Source organism: Dermacentor andersoni, unplaced genomic scaffold (assembly GCF_023375885.2).
Source record: "Dermacentor andersoni unplaced genomic scaffold, qqDerAnde1_hic_scaffold ctg00000039.1, whole genome shotgun sequence".
Classification (NCBI taxonomy): Eukaryota; Metazoa; Arthropoda; class Arachnida; order Ixodida; family Ixodidae; genus Dermacentor; species Dermacentor andersoni.
The window spans coordinates 24,209,716-24,235,273 of record NW_027314752.1 but is presented as its reverse complement, the minus strand read 5'-3'; the positions used below and the strand labels follow the sequence as shown (position 1 = coordinate 24,235,273).

Below are 25,558 nucleotides of genomic sequence, written 5' to 3'. Positions count from 1 at the left end.
TCATTAATGGTCGCTTGCTTGTCGACAAACACAAATTATTCAAAATCTCGACAAATGAAATACCCAGACATCGTCATAGCCAGTACATCACACCCCTTCAAGTCAGAAATGACAGTTTTAAGTACAGCTTTGTCCCGAGAGGTATTGCGGAATGGAATGCGCTTCCCGACTCTGTCATGTCGGCCTCATGCGTTGAGGAATTTTTGCAATATATACTCGTTATTCTTTTTGCCGCTAACAAACATGTATACCATAACCTTGCCAAAGGTGTATCTGTTCAATTTGTTTCTTATTTTTGGGGGGAAGTTGTAAGGTGCATAGAATCTAAACTGATTCGCGTCCCTGCTGAAATGTCTGCAGTTGTTCATATACTTGCTTTTTGCTGTCATACTGTATCCTTGTATGTGTTTGTGTTTTCCACTCCTGTAATGGCCCTTCATGGGCTGACAGTATTATTAAATAAAAAACAAAATAAAATATTAAATAGTAATGCCCGCCAATGTGCCGGGACGAGAGCGGATGTTATATGTCACTCGGAAGTATGCCGATAAAGCGCCACCCATCGTCGGTAATAATAATCGCAAGGACTGCAGGTAGGAGCGTCACCAATGCGTTCTGTGGATGTGTAGGCTGAAATATTGATGCAAAGAGCTTGAATTAGCGAGCGCGAGAACGCTGCCGCCACTGCTAAATTGGCAGAAAAGCCCACCAATAACCCCAGACGGAAGGGTAAGGACTACGCCACGCGGATTGATTCTAATAAAGCGCCAGCCACAGTCAGTGAAAATAATCGCAAGGACTTCAGGTACGACCGACACCGGTGCGTTATGTCGATGTGTAAGCTGAAATTTTGATGAAAAGAGCTTGAGTTAGCGAATGCGAAAACGCTGCCGCCACTGCCAAATTGGCAGAAACGACTGCCAATGTGCCAAGACGGGAGAGGATGTAATAGGTCACGCGGAAGTATGCCAATAAACTGCCAGCCATAGTCGGGGATATTAATCACAAGGACTGCCATTAGCAGCATCACCGGTACATTCTGTCGATGTGTGGCCTGAAACATTGATGAAAAGAGCTTGTGTTAGCGAGTACGAAAAGGCTGCCGCCACTTTCAAAATGGCAGAAACGCCCGCCAGTGTGCCATGACCGAAGGGGAAGGACTACGTTACGCTGATTGATGCTGATAAAGCGCCAGCCACCGTCGGTGATAATAATCGCAAGGGCTTTAGGCAGGAGCCTCACTGGTGCGTTTTGTCGATGTTTGCGTTGAAATATTGATCAACGGAGCTTGAGGTAGTGAGTGCAAATAGGCTACCACTACGGCCAAATTTCCAGAAACGCCCGCCAATGGTTCAGGACGTGATGGGAAGGAATAGGTCACCCGGATTGATGCTGATAAAGCGCCAGCCACCGTCGGTGTTAATATTCGCAAGTGCTACACGTAGGAGCTTCACCGGTGCGTTCTATGGATCTGTATGCTGAAATAATGATGAAAGGGCCTTGAGCTATCGAGTGATAAAAGGCTACCGCCAGTGCCAAATTGTCAGAAACGCCCGCCAATGTGCCAGGACGGGTGAGGATGTTATAGGTCAAGCGGAAGTATGCCGAATAGGCGCCAGCCACCGTCGGTGATGCTAATCGCAAGGACTGCAGGTATGAGCGTCACCAGTGCGTCCTGTGGATGTGTAGGCTGAAATAATGATGAAAAGACCTTGAGTTAGCGAGTTCGAAAGCATTGCCGCCACTGCCAAATTGGCAGAAGCGCCCGCCAATGTGCCAGGACGGGAGAGGTTGTAATAGGTCACGCGGAAGTATGCCAGATAAGCGCCAGCCACCGTTGGCGATGATAATCGCATGGACTGAGTGTATGGGCGTGAACAGTGCGTTCTGTCGATGTTAGGGCTGGAAAAAATGGTGAAAGGACCTTGAGTTAACGAGTGCGAACACGTAGCCAAAACTGCCAAATTGTCAGAAACACCCGCCAATGCGCCAGCACGGTAGAGAATGTAATAGGTCACGCGGAAGTATGCCTATAAAGCGCCAGCCACCGTCGGTGATGCTAATTGCAAGGACTGCAGGATGAGCGTCACCAGAGCGATCTGTGGATGCGTAGGCTCCAACAATTATGAAAAGAGCTTCAATTAGTGAGCGCCAAAACGCTGCCGCCACTTCCAAATTGAAAGAAACGCCCGCCAATGCGCCAGCACGGGAAATGATTTAATACGTCACGCGGAAATATGCCGATTAAGCGCGAGCCACCGTCGGTGATCATAATCGCAAGGACTGCAGGTATCAGCGTCACCAGCGCGTTCTGTCCATGTGTAGGCTCAAATAATGATGAAAAAAGCTTGAGTTAGCGAGTGGGAATACGCTGCCGCCACTTCCGAATTGGCAGAAACGCCCGCAAATGTGCCTGCATGGCAGAGAATGTAATTGGTCACGCGGAAGTATGCCGATAAAGCGCCAGCCACCGATGGTGATAATAATAGCAAGGACTGCAGGTATGAGCATCACCAGCGCGTTCTGTCCATGTGTAAGCTCAAATGATGATGAAAGAGGTTGAGTTAGAGAGTGCGACAACACTGCCGCCACTTCCAAATTGGCAGAAACGCCCGCAGATGTGCCAGCACGGGAGATAATGTAATAGGTCACGCGTAAGTATGCCGATAAAGCGCCAGCCACCGTCGGTGATGCTAATCGCAAGGACAGCAGGTAGGAGCGTCACCAGTGCGTTCTGTCCATGTGTAGGCTCAAATAATAATGCAAAGAGCTTTAGTTGTCGAGTGCTAAAAGGCTACCGCCAATGCCTAGTTCTCAGAAACGCCCTCAAATGTGCCAGGACGGGAAAGGAAGTTATAGGTCCCACGGAAGTATGCCAATAAAACGCCAGCCACCGTCGGTGACAATAATCCCTACGACTGCTGGTAGAAACTTCACCCATGCGTTCTATCAGTGTGTAGGCTGAAATAATGAAGAAAAGAGCTTGAGTTAGCGAGTGCGAAAACGTTTTCGCCACTGCCAAATTGGCAGAAACGCCCGCATATGTGCCAGGACGGTGGAGGGTGTAACAGGTCACTGTGAAGTTTGCCGATAAAGCGGCAGCCACCCTTGGTGATAATAATCGCAATGAATGCAGGTAGGAGAGTCACCAGTGCGTTCTGTTCATGTGTAGGCTCAAATAATGATAAAAAAGCTTCAATTAGCGAGTCAGAAAACGCTGCCGCCACTTCCAAATTGGCAGAAACGCCCGCCAATGTGCCAGCACGGGAGAGGATGTAATAAATCGCGCGGAAATATGCCGATTAAGCGTCAGCCACCGCGGTAATGCTAATCGCAAGGACTGCAGGTATGAGCGTCACTAGAGCGTTCTGTGGATGTGTAGGCTGAAATAATGATGCAATGACCTTGAGTTAGCGAGTGCGAAAACGCTGCCGCCACTGCCAAATTGGCAGAAGCGCCCGCATATGTGCCAGGACGGTAGACGGTGTAACAGGTCACTGTCAAGTTTGCCGATAAAGTGCCAGCCACCGACGGTGATAACAAACGCAATGACTGCAGGTAGGAGCGTCACCAGTGCGTTCTGTCCATGTGTAGGCTCAAATTATGATGAAGAGAGCTTGAGTTAACGAGTGAGAAAACGCTGCCGCCACTTCCAAATTGGCTGAAACGCCCGCCAATGTGCCAGCACGGGAGAGGATGTAATAGGTCGCGTGGAAATATGCCGATTAAGCGCCAGGCACCATCGGTAATGCTAATCGCAAGGACTGCAGGTATGAGCGTCACTAGAGCGTTCTGTGGATATGTAGGCTGAAATAATGAAGCAATGACCTTGAGTTAGCGAGTGCGAAAACCCTGCCGCCACTACCAAATTGGCAGAAGCGCCCGCCAATGTGCGAGCACGGGAGAGGGTGAGAGGTGTGAAGCAAGGTTTGGGTACGGGCTAGTTGGCGAGTGAGAGGTCACTCGGAAGTATGGCGATAAAGCGCCAGCCACCAACGGTGATAATAATCGCAAGGACTGCAGGTAGGGGCATCACCTGTGCGTTCTGTGGATGTGAGGGCTGAAATAATGATGAAAAGACCTTGAGTTAGTGACTGCGAAAGCGCCGCCGCCACTGCCAAATTGGCGGAAGCGCCCGCCAATCTTCCAGGACGGGAGAAGATGTAATAGGTAACGCGGAAGTATGCCGATTCGGCGCCAGACACCGTCTCTGATGATAATCGCAAGGACTGCAGTTATGAGCGTGACCAGTGCGTTCTGGCGATGTGAGGACTGAAATAAGGGTGAGAAGACCTTCTGTTAGCAAGTGCAAAAACGTTCGCGCCACTTTCAAATTGGCAGAAACGCCTGCCAATGTGCCAGCATGGGAGAGGATGTAATAAGTCACGCGGAAACGTGCCGATTAAGCGCCGGCCACCGTCGGTGATAATAATCGCTACGACTGCAGGTAGAAACTTCACCAGTGCGTTCTGTCCATGTGTACCCAGTTGAAAAACACAACAGGAAATTTCAGTCTGTCGTATTTTGGGACGTTGTTTCTGTAGTTCTGTTGTCTGCAGTTCTGTTGTCTGTAGTGTGACGTCCTGTAGTAGAAAGTTCTGTAGGTCTTCATCAAAATTTTATTAAAAAAGGACAAAAACCTCCTCAAGGCTATGTAAATTTGTTAGAACAATAATCGAAAAAATAAAAGTAAAAAAATTTAAAAAACGTGCCCGTCGAGGACTCGAACTTGCGACCTCACGATTACGAGCCCGGCATCTTACAACTGCACCACTCCTCTTTTTTTTTTCTTTATTGAACTACACCACTCCTCCCATGTGTTTCAAGCGTACATTTTGGCCATGTCAATAGTACCATGCGCTGATGTTTACATTTGCATATTAAGAGCCAGGATCCGCTATAACTCCACCGCGTCCACTGCCGCATCTCTAGATGAGCATAAGTGTTGTTACCATCGACAGGTACATCGTGGAATGCTAGAACATCAATATTGATGTACGATGTCCATATTAAATAAGAAATTCAGAAATAGACAACGGTGACTGTTGGGGTTGTTACTGCTAATTTCGACAGTTGTCTCTCCTTCTTTACACATTTGAGCGCGCACATAATTCGTGTGTTCAATGCAAAATAGCTACATAAACATTCGTGGATGAGTGTTCTTTCTGACAGCATACTGGTTTCTCACCGCAGCACTGTAGCAGAATAATGAGACTAGAGCGAAACAACCTTTCACGCAACTTTGAGGAACAACCCAAGACTTCCTTCTTGCTTCGCAAAAGCTTGCGCAATATTTCTGGGAAATTAACTAATGTGTCAGTGTAACGGCACATGTAAGTCCATAGGCCTGTGTGCCACATTTTACCAAATAAAGTAAAACGGATACGCAGCCATTCCCGCAGTTGGTATGATTTTGATGAGGCCAGCTGCCGCCGCTGCAGATTTGCGAGAAACGCCAGCCAGGAGGTAACACGGAAGGAGAACGTATACGTCACACGGAACTATGTCAGTAGGGCGGACGCTACCGTCGGTGACAATAATCCCAGCGACCGCATGTACGTCCATCGGCGCTGCGTTTCGGCCATCAGTTTCCTGAATAATGCCATACAGAAGCTTGATTGTACATTGAGCGCAGACTGCCGCCGCTGCACGTTTGGGAGAAACGCCTTACAAGAGGCAACATGGAAGCCGAACGTATACGTCGCAAGGAAGTATGCCAATAAGGCGGCCGCGACCTTCGGTGACAACAATCGCAGCGACCGCGTGTACGTTCATCGCCGCTGCGTTTCGGTCATCAGTTTGCTTAAAAACGGGATTCAAATGCTTGATTGTACATGTGAGCACAGGCTGCCGCCACTGCAGATGTGGCAGAAACGCCTGCCAGGAGGCAGCATGGAAGCCGAATGTATAGGTCACATGGAACTCTGCAGAGAGCACGGCAGCCACCATCGGTGATTATAATCGCAGCGACCGCATGTACGTCCGTCGCCGCTGCGTTGCAGCCATCATTTTGCTGAAAAACGCGATTCCGAAGCTTGACTGTACATGTGAGCACAGGCTGCCGCAGCTGCAGATATGTGAGAAACGCCGGCCAGGAACCAGCATGGAAGCCGAACGCATACGTCACATGGAAGTATGCCGACAGGGCGGCCACGATAGTCGGTGATAATAATCGCAGCGACCGCATGTACGTCCATCGCTGCTGCGTTTCGGCCATCAGTTTGCTGAAAATGTGAATCAGACGCTTGAGTGTACCTGTGAGCTCAGGCTGCAGCCGCTGCAGATGTGTGAGAAACGCCGGCCAGGAGGCCACATGGAAGCCGAACGTATACGTCAAGCGGAAGTTTGCCCATAGGCCGGCCGCAACCGTCGCTGACAAGAATCAAAATTTTCGAATTGAAGTAGAAGTAAATCAATTGTGGAAACTAAGAAATATTTCTAAGGCACTCTTCTTTGTGCCAGATAGAAAATTATACACGACTACGCAAACGTTGGTCTGGCTGTGTTCCGATATTGTTTCTCCAAGGAGAGTAATGCAGTTCTTGTTAAAGGCCATCATAGAATTTGTATCGGAATTTATAGACATCGTTCTAGATGAGTAGAAAACCGCCGACACGATGTAAAAATGATGTATGGATTCTGGCTAATTGCAGAAGTAGCATAGGGGGGTTACCAGCAGACCACATCTGTGCCATTAAAAATTAAGTGTTGGGGAACGGCAACGGTGGAGGGGGCAGCCTAGTAAATGCAACTTCGAATTTCCGGTTAGGACACCATTGGCGGTTCCAAGAGTAATTTAGGTGCAAAGATCTGTAGATTGGGCTAATGACAAGGCTTTTTTGTCTTCACTCGAAGAAAATTGTTAATGGTCAATCAAGCAATTCTCGTCGTCGTCTTCTTTTCACCAGTACCATGCCAACTGCCCAATGCCTTCGGTAAGCATAATTAGTTTAAGTACCTCTCCATACACTTCATATTTGTATAGCTTGTCTAAAGGTATTCATGGTAGTAAGAATTCAATGCCACGATCGATCGACTGATCCGTTGAAATGCACCCCCACCGTCAGGGTCAGAGACGCACCGTCAGATACGGTCTGCTCCGGTGGCTCAATGGGTGACTTCGCTCGAAGGACAAAGAGCCTGAAGTACGAACGAAGAAAACGTTGTATTTACAGATAAAATTATGAAGTTCAGTTCTAAGATTCCATAGTTTCAACAGTACATCAGTTGCAAAGAGCTGCACTGGTTTGGGCCACATGGGGAGACCCTATTTCGGCAGAGGCAATGGTGCTTCGCACCGAAGCCAAGTCCAGAACTAAAATCGGAGCGCTGCAGCCGCCTTTTCTAAACGCAACGCTCCTGCCATAATTGCTGGTGAAATACAGCCGGTTGCCTACAACCTGCACAATCTGTTCACCAATCACTGCGTTTAGCAGAACTTGCATGAGTGATTGGCCAGTTGAAAAACCATCAATCAACGAACACTTTTTAGTAAAGTTCACAGTGCAGAATCCTCACTCAAAATACACAGTATAGAACAACAAAGGGGTGAGGGTAACGCAAGCTGTACTCGTCGCAAGTTCCGAGAAACGGCACTAGAGCACAGCTGGCGCTACAAGCGCTGACTAACAAAACATGCGCAAAATCTAAAAGCCAGGAAACATCGGGATCGTATTGTCAGTCCTCGAACATGTGCGCGACGCCACCAGATTCCAAGGATCCGAAGGCCATGTGGCACCATAAAGAACCACTTATCGGCGAGCCAAACTGCCATTCAGGAGCACGGGATAATTGTCCACCCGCCGAGGTGAAGCCGAACACAACATTCCTTTAGCGCCTCGGAACGGAGACAAAGCCGTAGGCTCTTATGCGGTTCTAAGACTCGACGCGCCGGTCAGCGTGCGATACAAACCCATAAAAAGTAATGAAGCTTGCGCGCCCGGTTGAGGCTGTGTGATCCCCGCTGCCCGCGTCCAGACCCGAACCACCCATACTCCAAGGTCACCCACCAGAGCACCGCGGAAGTCAGGCGCACACGCCTATTAGGACGTTGGACGCCCAGTAGCCAATAAAATGCAATGTTCAACGTACACGGCACCCATACGGGGACTAATTTCTTTTTTGGAAACAAATTTACCTGTCAAAAATCTCACGACGCCGCGCTATTAAACTTTTGGAGTGCCTATTATACCACGAAACCAAGTTCAACCCAGTGTGTGCGAGTATTAAAGAACATTTATCCTACCACCTGCGTGTCACTTTCGTAAATGAGAGATGCCAGCGTGCCACGCGCATGCCTCGGCGATAATGAACCGAACGTCTATAGCGCGAGTTGGGTTGGCTCACTTTCACTTCACTGGCCCTCAGGAATGCACCAAGAGTGTCCATATAATTGCTATCACAATAATATAACAGGATTCTCCGGCAACTGTAGCATCCCGTGGCCTATTACTTTCCGGAAAATAAGAAGTAGCAAAATTGAAGTTTCACCATGCCACCATTTGATGTGCCGCCACAATGTATTCTTTTTTTGTGGAGCGGGGGCACGGAAATGCAAGAAAAAACACAAGGAAAGCATGTTGACCATAATCAAATGCCTACTTTGGTCACCTAATGTGGCTACCGAAGGATTATCTAAAAAGACGTGAGACGCTTGGTCCACAGAGAACCATAGGCATACTGCTAGGCATTCTCCACCGGCGATACAAAATTTTTCTGAGAGGTTGCGCCCAAGCGAACGCGTTGCAATCCCTCGAGTCCCCGCACTGATTGCGGCGAGGGACCAGGCAGTTTTTTTGCGTCGTCTGCTAGCCAGAAAGTGTCCAAAGCTCTGCAAGGAGAAAATTCTCTCGACGAGAGAAAAACGAACGCACGTCGAAGTGCACCGCGGAAGGTTGGCCCAGCACGAGGAAAACTCATGCGCTCTGGCTAGTTCCGGTAGCCCGCGGGCAGCGAAGACAAAAAAAAAAAAATAAATAGAGGATCAGTGTGTCCTCGATAATAAAAGTCGAAGTAGAAAAATAAATAATAAGACCATAGTTATCTTTGAGGGCTATAGTCTCGTGACATGGATGCTTTGGCGCTGGTGAAAAAAAATGCTGGTATCTTTTTTTTCTGTGATATAACGGCACAAATGAACCACCACAGCGCTACGTCTCATCAGACCTCGCTGCGTGCTTTGTGAACTTGTCTGATAGTGTGTTGATTTGGCTTTTCTCGTTGTATGATCCGATGAACAACTTTACAAAAGTCAATGCACCTTTGGCGTCAAATGTTTATAACACGATTAAACTCAAAAAGTTCCGGAGTTGAATATCTAAAGCATGACTTTGGAAATGTCAATGCATCTTTCACATCAAAAGTTTCTGAGAGCTTTATACTTGCAAAGTTTTAGAATGGAAATCCATGCGTTCCGTAGATCCGGTGGCCTTTGCGAGTTGCCGCGCCGATCCCGCCCTCCATCAAAACAACCTTGAAACTTCGTTCTCGGATGCGGTTCCTTGCATTACAATATGGGACTCCTGGTGCATAGGCCTTACCGCAAAATCCAGCTCGGTTTCCATATGTTCACGCTGAAATGTTTTTTAGAGTGTGAAAAGGACATTCTAGGCAAAATCCAGCATGGTTTCGGGCGCTAGGGTTTGTTTCAATCGGCGGTGCACAACCGCACGCAAAAAATGTCGGGGGTAGGGGCGCTGAAGCCCCAACCACCCCCCCCCCTGCCTACGCCCTTAGTACATCATCATCATCATCATTTTCATTATCAGCCTGGCTACACCTACTACAAGGCAAAGGCCTCTCCCATACTTCTCGAACTACCCTGGTCATGTGCTAATTGTGGCCTTGTCTCTGCAAACTTCTTAAGCTCCTCCGCCCACCTAACTTTCTGCCTCCCCCTGCTACACTGCCCTTCTCTTGGAATCTTGCAATATATATATATATGACCAATATGGTGCAAGGAGATATGCTTGGATGGAAAGACATTCCGTGTCTATGCTAGAACTGTTCTTGAGTGCCGTAAATATGGCGAACAATTCAGATAGATTAGTGGGCGAAATACAGAGAATCAGTTATTTCCTTTGAAATAGAAGCTGTATTTTGTCATAACTTGTTTCTGGAAGATTATTGAAACGTCGGTGGAAACAATGCATCGCTCAGTGCCAGATAAAGTTGCATCAATTTATTGTCCTCCTATTCCATTTTGTTCGCGTTTTCGGCTTACCTCCCGCAATGCTCTCCACATGAGGCGTCTATTACCAGGACAGTTATGTTCAAGTAAATATCTGTAATATTCTTTCTGTAGCTTGCGTAGCTCACGGCATAGTATATTTCATTTCTTTTGTCTAAATATATGATCCAAGTTCTATTCTCTGAAGAACTTTTGATAAAACGTATCTTCGTGTTTAATTTGGCGAAAGAGCGTGAGCGTCAGCACAGGTTTTCTATTCTTTAGGCAATTGCCATGTTACCCGTGCAAATGTGGATTGTATATGTTCATTAATTTTCAGATGAAAGCACGGTATGCATCATCTATGTCAATACGGTTACATATATTAGCCAATTTTGTAGTTCGAATGGCTTACATAAAAGTGACAAGATTGGTTTTGTAATATGATTGCAAAGTTAGAATTTGTGGGGGTATGATATATAAAGTCACCTTTTCCGACAAACATTGGACAATGATCACTAAGTTCATATGATATGGTGCATGCACAATCAATCGTAGTGCCTGTGTAGATTATAAACAAATTGATGGTGCTGAACCCAGACGTAGTTCTATATTAGATGAGATTACGGTAATGAAACCATTCACATACGCAATGTTATGATATATGAATGATGTTGAATAATTTACGCCTTTGTTGGTATTAACGTATCATCCTTCGTTAAAGAGCAGCACTTAGTAGAGCTATATTTTGAAATATCTTACGTGTATTCAAAGAAAGGTTCAGAATTTTCATTTGGTCAGCAAATCATGGAAATAATTTCTTCGTCATAGTGCTATGTGAAAGCTTCATAGTGATTTGTAATGATTGGGAATTCCTCACAAATCGTACATTTGTAAAAAGTCTTAACCCATGTAGCTGCTCGCCCACCTCGTGGTTCTCTCTTTATGCAAGATAGTAGAAACGAGTCAAGGCTAACAGTATCTCTTTCTTGATGCTGTCAAGTTTCACTCAAATCGAAACAATCAACATTTAAAAAAGGTTGCTGTGTGAAGCTTGTGTCTAGCGGAACCAATATTTGCTTTTATAGTTGAGATGCAGCCTTCCTTCAAGAAATTTGGAAACAAACAAGGAAAAACGCATTGAAAATATCGTGCAGCAGGTATGAAAAAAGTCAAAGCTATACGCTGATAGGCCAAAATAGCAGTAGTATCTATAAAAGCTATTATTAAATGTCGGTGAACAACAGATGTACATTCATTGCAGAACCGCGCAGGCGAAACAGCACACGAAAGCCGAAGTACAAAAACGGAGAAAAAATAGGGGCAATATGCTGTACCTTATGTTGGACGAGCCATAACGCGTCCTAACTAAAAACGTCATCATAAACTAGTAAATATGCCAAGCGAAATGAACTGACACGAGCTCAAATGCACCGTGATGCCAAAGGCGACTACCTCATGAACGCACCAACAGTATCTACATATAGTTTCTGGGTTAGGTAAACTTTGAAGCATCATAGCTGCTGGCGATCCTAATGGCCGCTGCTGCTTCCTATTTTATCGCGAAAAACGTCCCACTCTGTACCTAGACGTACATGCACTCAGCATCATATTCACATGCTGGGGCGCGACCCAAAAGACGTTCACATTCTGGACAAAGATGCTCAGATACTCAGTCACGTGAGTCTACGCGGAGGCCGCAGCACTTCACTTTCATTGTACGAGCTTTATCTAGCATGACGTCGCCCTTCGGCGTAAAGGTGAATTCGACAAGTATATGCACCACAGTTGCAGTATCAGGCACTCGCACACCGTGAACACTGGAACGTGAACAAAAAGAAACTTTCAGCAATTTCAGCTACAAGGCTAGGTAATTTCTTGCTGCTTACGTACAGAACCTCTTCAACTTATAGGTTCCTATTGCGAGAATTCTGCTCAGATTGAAGAATGCTAGCCTCATGTGATTTCACTTGGCGTGCAAGTGGCTCAAAATTTTCCTCTCGTCTCTCATTAGGGGCTTTCAGTTCCTCGCACTCCTAATTCATGTCGGAGCGCGAGGAAGCTCTCATTTCTCTTTTGTAAACTCTCATAAGCGTTCTTGAATTTCTTCAATTGGGCTTAAATTTCACGTATAATATCTTCAAAAATAGACTAAAGTTTTCGTTGTCCTTCCACATAGCACGGATAACGCACAGTGACAGCAGCAGTCTAATGAATAAAGAATAAAGAAATACGTCAATAGAACAGACCTACATGAAACAGCCGCAGAACCTTTGAGCACATTGAGGCTTGCTGCCTGCAAAATGATCCTGCCCGGCGAGTGCTTAAGCTCTCGAGCCCCACCGGGAACCAACAAACGCGGTGCTCTAGGGGACCTCACGCCTTGGATCAACGCCTGTCCCAGACTGGTACGTAGCGTTGTTCTTGGAATTCTGCGTCAATGAACCGCAGAGTTTGTCAGCACCTGTGAGCACATGTTTGTTTGTTGGTTTCTTGAGGCAAACAAGGAAACAAACCAAAAGTGTACCAGAATGGCTACCCTACACGTAGGGTTTGAGTAAGGAAGAAGAAGGGATCAACAAAAAGCTTTACTTTTATTTAGCACAGAGAGCGGGGGGTCCCTTTGTGGGTGGTGCCTTCAGCCTATGGCTCCATCGGCAGTGGCAGCACTTTCAGCTAAGACGACCAGCTTTCGCTGATCATTGAACGCCGATGTGGGGAACACCAACCAGCACTGCTTGTGGGTTGTGCTTTAGCTGGGGAATTATTGGAAATTTCTGTGAAGGCCTTCGTTAATTGTGTTTTTGAATGCTTTCACGGTAAAGGGCACATCCTTCTATGGTAAGCGAGCTGTAAGGAAGTCATTTAGATCGACATTAGTGTTGACAGGTCAGCCAGTGAATGTTGCACAGAATTACTCCGACACAGTAAGGTCTCCTTCGCCAAGATGGAGGGTTAAATCGGCAAATGGGTGCCGCTGTGCGGATAAACAAAGACCACGCAATGTCCTCCAGATATGTGAAAGCGGCTTGCGAGGGTCCAATGATTCACAGAATGTTTTCCATCGCTCAGTCTATAATTTACCTTTCGGACAACTGATGAAACGGCAAGCAAGTTTGCGGCCCGCGTCATTTCTTGGTTTTGGCAACTCTTAAGGTGCACAACAAGCGGACGCTGGGCTTTCGCCATCGGCTCCCAAACCTGCCGCCGGGGCATAGGAGCTAAAAAGTTGAGTCACCTAAAGGCATACTGAACAAAAATCTGGAAAAAAATGAGGGTGGCATTAAAATTAGACTCGGTAGACGCAATTCTTACGAAAGGCGGTGCTATTATCACATATTCTTAAAAGGATAAATGCATTTTTAGAGGCTTGTGAGTGCCGGTACGCGCGGTACTCCACTCCGACCGCTGTAGCTTGATGTGTTCCAACTTCCAGCAGCAGCAGCGGGCGTTCAGCAAGGCGTTGAAGTTGTTTCGAAATTGTTCGCGCTTAAGTTTCTGAACACTGTACAGGCACAGCGTGGCCATTTGCACGCTGTGTCGACAATCTCACAGGCCGGTACAGGCAGTCGACCATTGTGAAATAGCAAGCCTATGCATGGAACGTCTGTGGCATCCGTTCGTCGTCTGCTCCAGTATACCTTCCACTTGTGCAAGCGCTGTGGTGCGTCCACTGCGGACGTTATATGAAGCTTTCCCATAGCGCTACGCGGAAGATTCATGACCAGATGGCCGTGGTCGCTCAGGGGTTCCATAATCAAGCTTCTTTTCCTTCTTTATATCATTCACTATCGGAACCGAAAAAAAAGTATTCAAGGGCGCTGTTATTACAATGCACCAGCGCCCTTTCGCTGACATGCCACACTTCTGCTGCAAAGCAGCGCTCGTATTATAGCCACTCTCCTCGAAATGTTCGGAGTACAGAAAGTCACTCTTTGGCGGTATCCATGTTCTGCTATGATCTGAGCTCTGATCCACATCCTTCGTAGCAAGGTATCACACGGCTTGTCTCGCCGGATTATACTTTTGTCATCCCCTTGCGCGCACCGTTGTGCCAGATGCTCCACTCATCAAATTACAAAGCAGCACACAACACAAACGTGGATTTTGAAGACTTGCGCACAACCTCTGTATGCGAAAACAATTATGCGGCCTCGTGCAAATGTGCAGTTCAGATGTCGCTCGCTGCCGTCCGGCGCCGTCTATGCGGTTGGGAAGACGCGGGCGATAGCTGGCACGTCGGTATCCGATAAACATAATGTCACAGGAACTTCACTTCCACTAGTTCATGGTGCGGCTGCTAGACGAGGTATTTTGCGAAAATTGCACTAAAAGAATTAGTTTCCGCTAGTTTCTGCCTGAAAACACGGTTGCGTCAACCACTTTCACCTCCAAAGCTTTTATTTTATCTAAAAATCTTGGCGGCATACATTTGTACAATTGCCCTTTAAATATCTTTACGTGATTTGAAGGCGGAAGCATGAGGACTTGTTTAAGTTATTACCTTCGAATAAAACTTTGCTTTAGGCCCATTATTCCACCTTGCTCTCATTTTAACAAGCTTAATCCACCTTATTCCAGCTATTATTCCAACTTAATGAACTTTATTATCCATGTACTCAATTTATTCCACCTTAATCCGGCTTAATATACTTTAATCAACCATAACAAAATTTTCAGAGTGGGCCAGATTGGTTTTTGGGTGTAGGCAACGGCTTCCAACGTACGCCGTAGCTCATTTCGCAGTGCAAGCCGCAGCAGATCCAGCGCAGAGAATGTGATGTGATCACTTCGTTACGTGGATTTTTGTACTCTCGAATGATAAAAGTGGACGCCGGATTGTTCATTCATGGGGCCCATAAGGATATCGCCCTAAAATTGTGAGTGCTCCTACTCCTACTTCACCATGTCACGGTGCTGAGTGACAGCATGAAGAAAAGATAGTAGACGAGCACCCTTCCTATGCAAGAATGTGTTGATTTGTGTACAGTGACGAGTGCACGACTGACTCGTCGCGTTGGTAAGGCCGTCAGATCAGCTCTCGTTGAATCAGATTTGAATAAAAAAGGAAGAAGCCTATAGAACACATACTACCTCATTATTGACAATTAATATTGATTTGCGTAAGGAACGCTCTTCCAAAATTTTGAATAACTTCTATTTGAAAGTAAGCTCCAACGCCACGCAGTAAGCGCGTTAGGTGGGTAGGTGCTTGAACATTGCAATACTGTGCCATAAAAACCGGATATACGCTGGTTTTATACGTCGTTTTAACTTTGGCAGACCACGACTCCCAGCCGAGTGGGAAACACGACGCTCAACGGTGAAGAAAGCTTTTCATCCGGCATAAATGCCGCCGGAAGGCTCACACAATGCAAATGATTTTAAGTTCGCTTTTTTTGTCGAGGAATTCTGGCAAGGCCGTTGTTTTCCGGCAGACCGCGCCGTAGTTCCCTAGCGCTGTGAGCGATGTCCGGTAGAAGGTTGCTCCGGGTGCGCTTCAGTATTGTTTTTTCGCCATTGGCCTAGTAGCAACCATTACAGGATTCACGTTGAGTGCGACACCCGACTTCAGCAGCTGATTTGCTGTTCAGTTTGACAACAAATATCCCAGTTGAAAAATCTGTCAGACCGATAGGGTGTTTTCCGGTGTTTTCTAGTGTAAACACAAGCGTGGTCTGGAGCACCTAGTGCACCCACTCGGGTGTCCAGGTGTGTACTGGCGTACATATCGGAGTGGTCAGGCATCATCTGTTTGTACACCACAGTAGTTTAGTGCTACTTGGTGGGCACGTCACTGTAGTTTAGTGCTGTCCAGAGTGCATGCCAGTGTGCTGTAATGTGCTGTGAAGACGTTGATCAGCCGAGAGCTATCGTCCCGGTGTGGCGAGCTGTCTTCGTCAGAAATCATCTCCAAACAGTGATTCTAGGTTGGAGCGTCTTTTATTAGGCCTTCTTTACTCTAAAAGTTAAAAGTGCAGCCGATACGTTATAACAATTATTTTGCTGGATTTTACGTCTATTGACCATCGTTTCTATTTTTTTCCGCCCTTCCCTTTTCTCAATTGTTCTTCCCTAGGTGGATGCCGTAATGGGCTGTGCACAAGAAAACCTTTCAAAGCACACTGTGAGCCACTTTGTTATGTGCCTACTTATTCCTCGCTTTCCTAAATGTATTGATCAATCGTATCAAGGCTGCTACGTGCATCAATGAGCCAATCATTCATGCACAAATTTGTTTTGCATATTGTACAGGAACCAAAGCTCTTCCTGGAAGATTGTCGCAAGTACCGTAATGGAAGGCATCTGTGAAATGTTCAGGATAACCATTATGTGGCCAAGTGAGCAGACTTGTTCAAGTCGCGGTGTTTATTTTCTTACAGTTCTGTAGTTTTCATGGGCTGAGCCAACTAGAGATCGCAAGAACAAACCATGATGCACCCTCCCCCCTCACAACTGTAACAGATTTCAATCACCAGGCGGGCAGCGGATATACCAACTGAAAAGGCAGGCATGTGGCCAGCGCTGGTCGGTAACCCCAGCCTATTGAAGATAATGTTCTCCGGACACTGCAACGGTTTTCGGTTCTCCTGCTGGTTTCCCAAGTATTGTGAAAGGGCTGCTGGACTCCGAACCCAGTGCTCGTCCGAACGATTCACTGGAGCATGAGGCTTATTTTTGTGCTAGGACACAGCGAGGACTGATGGCGTCACAAAAAGGCGCAAGCGAGGCCCGTATGAAACCCAAGATCGTACTGCACGCTGTGAACATTGAAACTGTTAAATGAGCTCTAGTCCTTGGCCTCATAACTGTCGATGTAGCTACTCCATGCATGGATGCAGACCCCATACAACAGAGAAGCTATACGACCTCTGACAATGTCGTGGAAGTGATCGATATGAAAACACAAACTGTACTAAAGCGGCGAACTTTGGTGGACATCATTAGCCAAATTGTAGGAGACGCTGTGCTTTTAGTAACGTCATCAGCGTCAACACACTAGGGGAACATACAGGCATCTTTGTAGGCGACATCCTTGTAGGCGGATGTCGAGTTGCTCTATGAGCTCCCTTTATAGGGCCAATACCTTTAGTGAAGATCTGAAATTTCGCAATTAATGTCATATAACTTACTGGCAGCTCTTGCAATACGACGAGGAGCACAAAAAGCTTTGTGTTTATTCTAAGCCCGGCACAGCAGAAGTTTCAAAATTCAATGGACCCACGTGAACATTACTCGTGTAGTAAACACGCGGGGCATGTAGTCAATGCGTGTGTGTGCTATATATGAGGTCCATAAAACAGTTAAACTTGGCCCAGGCGGTGTAAAACACGACTAGGATATATCGTAATTGTTAGAGTCAACACATTATTGCATGGGACAATGCAAATAGTGCTGGAGTGCATGGAGTTCCTCGCGTCATTCACCTGAATTGCATTCATCTTCGTACTTTGCACACAAGGAATATTGGACGTGGCAGCTCTGTTTCTTCAATACTCGTATTCAAGTCTTTCAGCTGTCGCGAGGCGTGTTCAGTTCACCTACTCGCCTAATAAAAATAATACATCAGTTCTATGGGATTCCGGAAAATGGAAGAGTAATTATGAAAGGAAAAATTGTCATCCATGAAAATGCAGCGTGAAGTTACAAAAGAAACACGTACGGGTTTCTCCGAAAAAGACGCTTCGCAGTTCAGGAAAAAAATTGCCCTGATCTGGGATTTGAACCCAGAACCAACGCCTTTCCGGGGCGGTCGCACTAGCATTCGGGCTAATCAGGAGCCTAGCAGATCGCAGCACGAGGGCGAATTATTCAAGAACTCGTAGCACAGGGGCACATAATAAAGCAAATCAGTTCTGCGGAATCCCACAAGGTGGAGGAAATATCATGAAAGGAAAAAAATTGTCATCTACCCAAATGTAGCACGATGCTACAAAAGAAACTTATATGGGTTTCTCCAAAAGAACGTCTCACAGTTGAGGAAAAATTAATCTTGGAACAGCATCCGAAATCAGGACCATCGCTTTTCCGGGGCGGTCATGGAAGAGTCAAACAAAAACATTTCGAATAAAAGAAGATATGATAAAACGTATTAGAGATCCCACGCACAGTGGAAATCGAAGTAAGAGAATTTTGTATGCTGTTTGCTTCAATTCATGATAATTAGCGGTGATGTTGGCGGCGAATATGTTTTTTCTTCATTGTTTAGTCGAATATGAGAGTGCTGACTTGATGGTGCACGTGATCTTGCGTGCACCACTTGTGTTTCTCCGCGTAGTCCACATAACACACGTGGAGACCTGTTTGCTTGGGGCGTTGTACGTCTTGGGAGCCTTTTTGCTGGCGCGTGTTTAGGTACTACTTCTGCATGCGTGGCCAACTCACACTTGAGAAGCCAGCTTCCGGCGCTCTTTTCAAGCTATGGACGACTGCAATGTTTGGACTGTCACAGCCAAGCAAATAACATTCACAGACCAGCACCTGCACTTTTGTGGTATAGGAAAGCAGGCACAGCACGGGTCGTACACACAAACTCCACCACTGCGTGAACACACACGGAGAGGTGGAGGTGATTGTGTGTTCATGGTATTTAATAGTGCGATGTATGAGTCGGTACGCCCGAGGGTGGCCGGTGGTGTGTGAGTGTACTGCGTGGCAGCTGAGAAGTTTGGCTTGATTTTGTGTTCCTGTAACACAAGAAGCTTAAGTATGGCAGGGAGGGAAGGTATTAAGACTAGCAGCGGCGCTTGCTTGCCCCGAAATCCGCGGCAGTTCCATTGGATTAGTGGTAGGTGCGCAGAGTTATCCCGGCCCACCATTATGAAGCGTGGGTAGGGCGAGGATAGGCTCTTAGGTGGTAGTGGAAGTGAGATAGGAGGAGTTGATGGGTGTAGGTAGGGGACCCCTCATGTGAATACCTGATATTTGTCTCTAGCCTCTGAAGGCGCATCTCAAGTTTTGCAAAAGCAGGTTCGAGAGCTAGGCTTAAGCGTGTGAAAAGTGTGTCCATCTGTTGCTCAAGGCAAAAAGATAGGTGCTCGGCGAGTGTTTTGAAATTGACGTCGAGGCACACCTCCAGAGCTACCAATTGAGTGCCAAATTTCAATTCCAAGTCTTTGAGATCAGCCTGATAAACGTCATGTGAGTCCGATGTCGTCGTCGTCGTCGTCGTCGTCGTCGTCATCATCATCATCATCATCATCATCATCATCATCAGCCTGTTTACACCCACTGCAAGGCAAAGGCCTCTCCCATATTTCTCCAACAACCCCGGTCATGTACTAATTGTGGCCATGCCGTCCCTGCAAACTTCTTAATCTCATCCGCCCACCTAACTTTCTGCCGCCCCCTGCTACGCTTCCCCTCCCTTGGAATCCAGTCCGTAACCCTTAATGACCATCGGTTATCTTCCCTCCTCATTACATATCCTGCCCATGCCCATTTCTTTTTCTTGATTTCAACTAAGATGTCATTAACTCGCGTTTGTTCCCTCACCCAATCTGCTCTTTTCTTATCCCTTAACGTTACACCTATCATTCTTTTTTCCATAGCTCGTTGCGTCGTCCTCAATTTGAGTAGAACCCTTTTCGTAAGCCTCCAGGTTTCTGCCCCGTAGGTGAGTACTGGTAAGACACAGCTATTATACACTTTTCTCTTGAGGGATAATGGCAACCTGCTGTTCATGATCTGAGAATGCCTGCCAAACGCACCCCAGCCCAGGCATTCTCAGATCATGAACAGCAGGTTGCCATTATCCCTCAAGAGTCCGATGTACGTTGCTTTTTATGGGCGGTTGAGGCTGGTATGGCAGGTGTGTTGGGCGACTCTACAGTGGGCGAGAGGAGGCGTTTTGGGGAGAAACGTTTGGTTGGGGAGGAGGGGAGAACAGGGTTGTATCTTAAATGTGTTGTGAGGCGGCTTATTTCCACACGCAGAGCCCAAAGCTCCTGGTCACAGGGTTCAGGGACAAGCGGGGTGTTGCCTGGCAGCCCTGTAGTCACGTTGGGCGACTTCAGTTTGTCGGCCCGTGTCGGCCAGTCCGACCTCTTGGAGCGCACTATTTATTGGCCGGCACATGGTTCCAGGCTTTGGGATCCTGCATTGCGCGGTAAGTGCAGGTCTACTTATTGCTGGGATCGCACTTCGTGTTCGGAGGTGGGCTTGGTTCTCCGATGGAGGTGGCGATTCCACTCCCGATCACGTCTTCTACATCGGCCAAACGCGCCGGTGAAACACCTATGAGCATAGGCACTGAGGTGGTCCCGCACCCTACATTGCGACGACGTGCAACGTGGTCATTTCACGAAGGCGCTGTTTTTCCCAGAACGGTCACACGATGAACACGGTTCGGACCCGCTCCTTCAACTAAAGCACCCACGAGCAAAGGTGCCCTCATCTTCACAGCCCAAATGACCAGCGCCGAGCCAATGCCTCCGCCATCACTACCACCTCAGGTGACCCCAACGAGTGCTGATTTGCGGAGTACATCCTCTTTGCCACCGCAATGCATATATACGTCTGGACCCAGCGCGCATTTCAATGCGCTTGACAACACCGCAGTTAACTACACAGCCACTTTCTTGCAGCACTTTTTAGTCTTGTGAGTAAATAATCAATATTCACTACACGCACGTAGCACTCGTGATCCGGCGCTCCTGCTGTTTCCAAGCCAGCAGTGTTGATTCAAAGTAGCAGGTGCATGTGCGCAGGTCATCAAACAGATATAGCGTTATGAGGCGGCATAGAAATTAGCCCAGGACCCACCTTCCTTTCTAATGCGACGCAAGCATCATGTGATATAATTACGGTGCTCAAAAAATTCAATCTAGTAAAACTTTCAGGCTGCAAGAACTTAAATCCGTCCAGCACAAGCTATCCCAGAATCAAAGTGCCATCTAAATTATCGATGAGTGACTTACTGAAATAGAAAAGTTAGCAAATTGATAGTGGGTATAAAAAAACAAATCTGTGATATACGAGCGCTTTGTGATAAAACACGAAAGATAAAGCGATAGTCAAAGCAAAATGGGACAACATGGAGACCAAACACTCCTTTCAAACCTATTATTCTTCTGTTTTTTGGATAGAAATTGTGAAACCTGGTGCAAATCTGAAATCTCAGTGTTGAAGTTTTCAGTAAAGAGCTAAACGCAACAACTGAGACAAGGTATATCGAAAAAGCCCATCGGTTAAGGGAAATGCAGCACAAGCAAAAACCGACCAATCATTGTTAAATTTGCACATTTCGATACTAAGTACAAAGTTCTGTCATATAGATATGTGCTGAAGTATTCCCAGTATCGAATCTCGGAAGATTACTCCGCCATCACACCTAAAGCAAGTAAGCACCCCCCTGTGATCGGCAAGGCAGATCAGCAATCCAAAAAATTACATCAAAAACTCATCATTGGTACCAATAGCTATACTTATGACCACAACACTGAGAAATGCTGTTTCGCCCACTTTAAACACTTACGCTCCCGCAGAATTATTCCAAGAGCAAAATTATTTTCGCTTCTGCGTACTGACACGTGTACTTGATTGTCTTTATCGGGTGACACCTTTCCCCGCCTAACAAATGCTATCGCACAGCGCAGGACGCGCCTGAATGTATTGGAAGTTTTCGAAATGATATCAATGGTTCCATCCGCTGTCTGTGACCGAACATTGTGTAATCTGATTACATGTATGCGCGACGCGAATAATGTAGAACTTTGTGGAAGGCATGCGGGTCCGGGTGTTTACTCTGGCACATTCGACGACTGATGTATAAAATCCGATGCGCTTGTTCCACTGATCATATTTTCCACGATCCTCGACTGTGTTCGCAGCTGTCTCGGTGCTTTAAGGGTTCATTCACACCGGCGACTGACAGTGGTCACGCGACCAAGTTGGTCGCCAAGCGACCAGTCGCAAATGGTCACAAGTTGTCGCTTTTCTCGAAAAGCGACCGTTTAGGGCCAGTCGCTCGCTGCTCGATATCTCAGTCGCGCGACCGGGGTCGCAAAACGTATAAACGAATCAGTGGTGCACCAGAAGTGATCTTTCATGTGTCTACATCCGGCTTCCTGCCGCGTAGAGGGAAATTCCACGTAGATTCCGAGAGTTTTCGCCGATAATCTCCGGGATTGCGACTTGCGGGTCGCGCTCAGCAGGGCTTGCCGGTGTTAACAGCAGTCGCCTTTGGTCGCCGTTCTGTCGCGAGTCGCAAATAGTCACGAGATCTCCTAAAGTCGCCCGTGTGAATGAGCCATAAGTGTAACTGGCTTTTCAGCGCACAAGCTCGTCCAATAAAGATTTAGTTTCGCCATTTGGAGTTCTGCTACGGTGTTCGTCCCAGTAACTACCACGTGATATCTGGTGGAGGTGCTAGTGTGTTCATGTAGGGCATGCAATGCTTCTGGATGCAGCCCTGACGGAACAACAAGAAGGTAGTTGTCGTGGAGGAGTGAGTTCTTCTTTACCAGTAGGTTGTTTTGAAGCCAGAACGAAGACAATCCTCACCTAAATGCCCTAAGGAAGACGTCGGTGTGCCCTTCCAAATAATCGACGAGGTTTTTCAACTCCGGGTCTGCTGCTTGCTGTTCAGCGAAGCCTTCTGCGCTTATTATTGACACATGTACTTATCTTTATCGGGCGACCACGTTTCGCCGCCTAACGAATGTTGTCGCACAGCGCAGGATGCGCCTGCATGTAAAGGAAGTTTCTGGAATGTTATCGATGGTTCCGTGCACTGTCTTTCACCGTAACTTGTGTAATCTGATTGCATGTGTGCGCGACGCGAATAGTGTGGAACTTTGTGGAAGGCACGCGGGTCCCAGTGGTTAATCTGGAACATTCGACGACTGATCTAAAAAGCCGACGCACTTGACTCACTGATCAGATTTTCGACGATCGCCGACCGTGTTCGCCGCTATCGTTGTGCTATATGTGTAGCCTGTTTTTGGGGCCCATGTTCGCTCAATAAAAGTTGGTTTTGTCGTTCACAGTATTGCTGCTGTGTTCTTCAACGTCACCACTACGAGACAATATGCCAAGGAAGGCGTCGTCATCATCGTCATCTTGCGCCGGTGAGTCAACGGGGGCGCGTGAGAGGCAAACGGCCCCAGAGTGTTTTCATCCGGACTTGTAGGTTACAGTAATAACACATTCTTGTAGTGTTAGGCTCCACCGCGCCAGCTGTCCTGAAGGGTCCTTTAAATTCGCTAGCCAACACAAGGCCTGATGGTCGCTAACGACCTTGAATGACCTGCCATATAGGTAAGGGCAAAATTTCACTGTAGCCCAAACGATTCTGAGGCATTCCTTTTCGGTTGTAGAATAATTGCCTTCTGCTTTTGACAACGACTGGTTAGCGTAAGCTATCACGCATTCAATTCCGTCTTTTCTATTGATTAGGACGGCACTAGGCTACTGGAGTCAGTGTGGCTTTCGGTATCGGCGTCCTCGTCGAAGTGAGCAAGTACTGGGGCCGACTGCGTGCGTCGGTTGAGTTCTTTAAATGCGACGTTCTGTGGCGTTTCCCACTTAAACTTGACATCGCATTCAGTTGGATGTGCCAGCGTCTCAGCGATGCGTGAAAACACCTTGACAAAGCGCCTGTAGTAGGCACACATGCCAAGGATTTGACGCACTGCCTTCTTGTAGATGGGTTGTGGGAACTGTGCGATGGCAGCAGCCTTCTGCGGGTCGGGGAGGATTCTAGACTTGCTGATGACGAGGCTTAGGAAGAGAAGTTCATCGTAAGCGAAGCGGCACTTTTCTGGCTTCAAAGTGAGCTCTGATGACTTGCTGCCCTGTAGTATTGTCACAAGCCGCCTAAGGTGATCTTCAAAATTTCCCGCGAAGGCGATGATGTCATCCAAGTAAACAAGACAGGTCTGCGACTTCAGTCTTGCTAACACCATGTCTATGACGCGCTGGAATGTTGCAGGCGCCGAGTACAGCCCGAATGACATGACCTTGAACTCGTAAAGGCTGTCTGGCGTGACGAAGGCGGTCTTTCACGATCTCTCTCGTCGACTTCTATTAGCAAGTAGACAGACTTGACATCCATCGAACAGAGGTATTTTGCGTTGCAGAGCCGATCTAATGCGTCGTCTATCCGTGGTAGGGGGTATAAATCCTTCTTAGTGATCTTGTTCAGTCGACAATAATCGACGCAGAAACGTAAGGTTCCGGCCTTTTTCTTCACCATGACAACAGGGCATGCCCACATGCTCTTTGATGGCTGGATGATATCGTCTCGCAGCATTTCGTCGACTTGTTTTCATATAGCTACGCGTTCTCACGTTCAAAGTCGATAAGGACTCTGGCGGAGTGGTCGAACCCACTCTTCGGTGATTAAGCGATGCTTTGCGAGTGGTGTATGTCAAATCTTCGATGACGTCGAAAAGCAGTCTTTGTATTGTTGGAGCAGACATCTGAGCTGTTGCTGCCTAATCACGGGAAGATTTGGATTTATGTTTAAGTCTGGTTCGGAAACTATGGTCGTCGGGGTAGATGTGGCAGAATCCGATAGGAGAAACATATCGCTGCTTTCCAGAATTTCCTCGATCTAAGCGATCAACGTGCCCTTATTGACATCCTTCAACTGCTGGCTGAAGTTTGTCAGCAACACTTTAGTTTTTCCTCCACGCAGACAAACGATCGCTCTTGCGACGCAAATTTCACGGTCTAGCAGTAGACGTTGGTCCCCCTCGAAGACGCCTTCTACGTCGGTCGCTATTCTGGTGCCAACGGAAATGACAATGCTGAAGGGGCGGCGGGATGCTTACTTGACTTTCGAGCACGCTCAAGGCATGATGACTACTATAGCTCTCCGGTGGTATCGCTCGATCTTCCGACAGGTTTCTCGACTTCGAATTCAGGTCGATGATTGCACCGTGTTGGTACAAGAACCCGATACGCGAACGAGGACTGAGTGAGAAACTATTGCGACGCTATTTTGGACCCTACAATGTCATCCGACGTCTTGGCATACTGGACTATGAGGTCGCACCAGACGGCATTTCGCATTTCACAGCAGCGCTGCGCACGATGTGCAGTGGTCCACGTGCTGCATCGTAAACCCTTTTACGCAGGCTGACGAACTTCCTATTTTGTTCCTTTCTATGCTACGGGTGTTTTTCTTTATTACTTTCGTTCATTTGCAGCAATGGGTCGATGCTTTCTATGGGGGGGATATTCACACGTGCACTTTTTTGTCTTTATCGGGCCATACGTTTTACCTCCTAACAAATGTTATTGCACAGCGCAGGACGGCCTTGCATGTATTGGAAGTTCCTGAAATGTTATTGATGATTCCATGCGCTGTCTTTGACCGAACCTTGCGTAATCTGATTGCATGTGTGCGCGACGCGAATCATGTAAAACTTTGTGGAAGGCACG

The 25,558-nt window shown here is 47.1% G+C and overlaps 1 long non-coding RNA gene across 1 annotated transcript in view; it reads left to right on the top strand.

Moving 5' to 3' along the window:
- Positions 1-25,558, top strand: part of LOC140214347 (uncharacterized) — a 199,309-nt gene that overhangs the window by 26,533 nt on the left and 147,218 nt on the right. The window contains exon 2 of the long non-coding RNA XR_011891297.1: positions 16,248-16,295. This is a non-coding gene — a long non-coding RNA (uncharacterized lncRNA). The remainder of the gene's footprint in view (positions 1-16,247; positions 16,296-25,558) is intronic.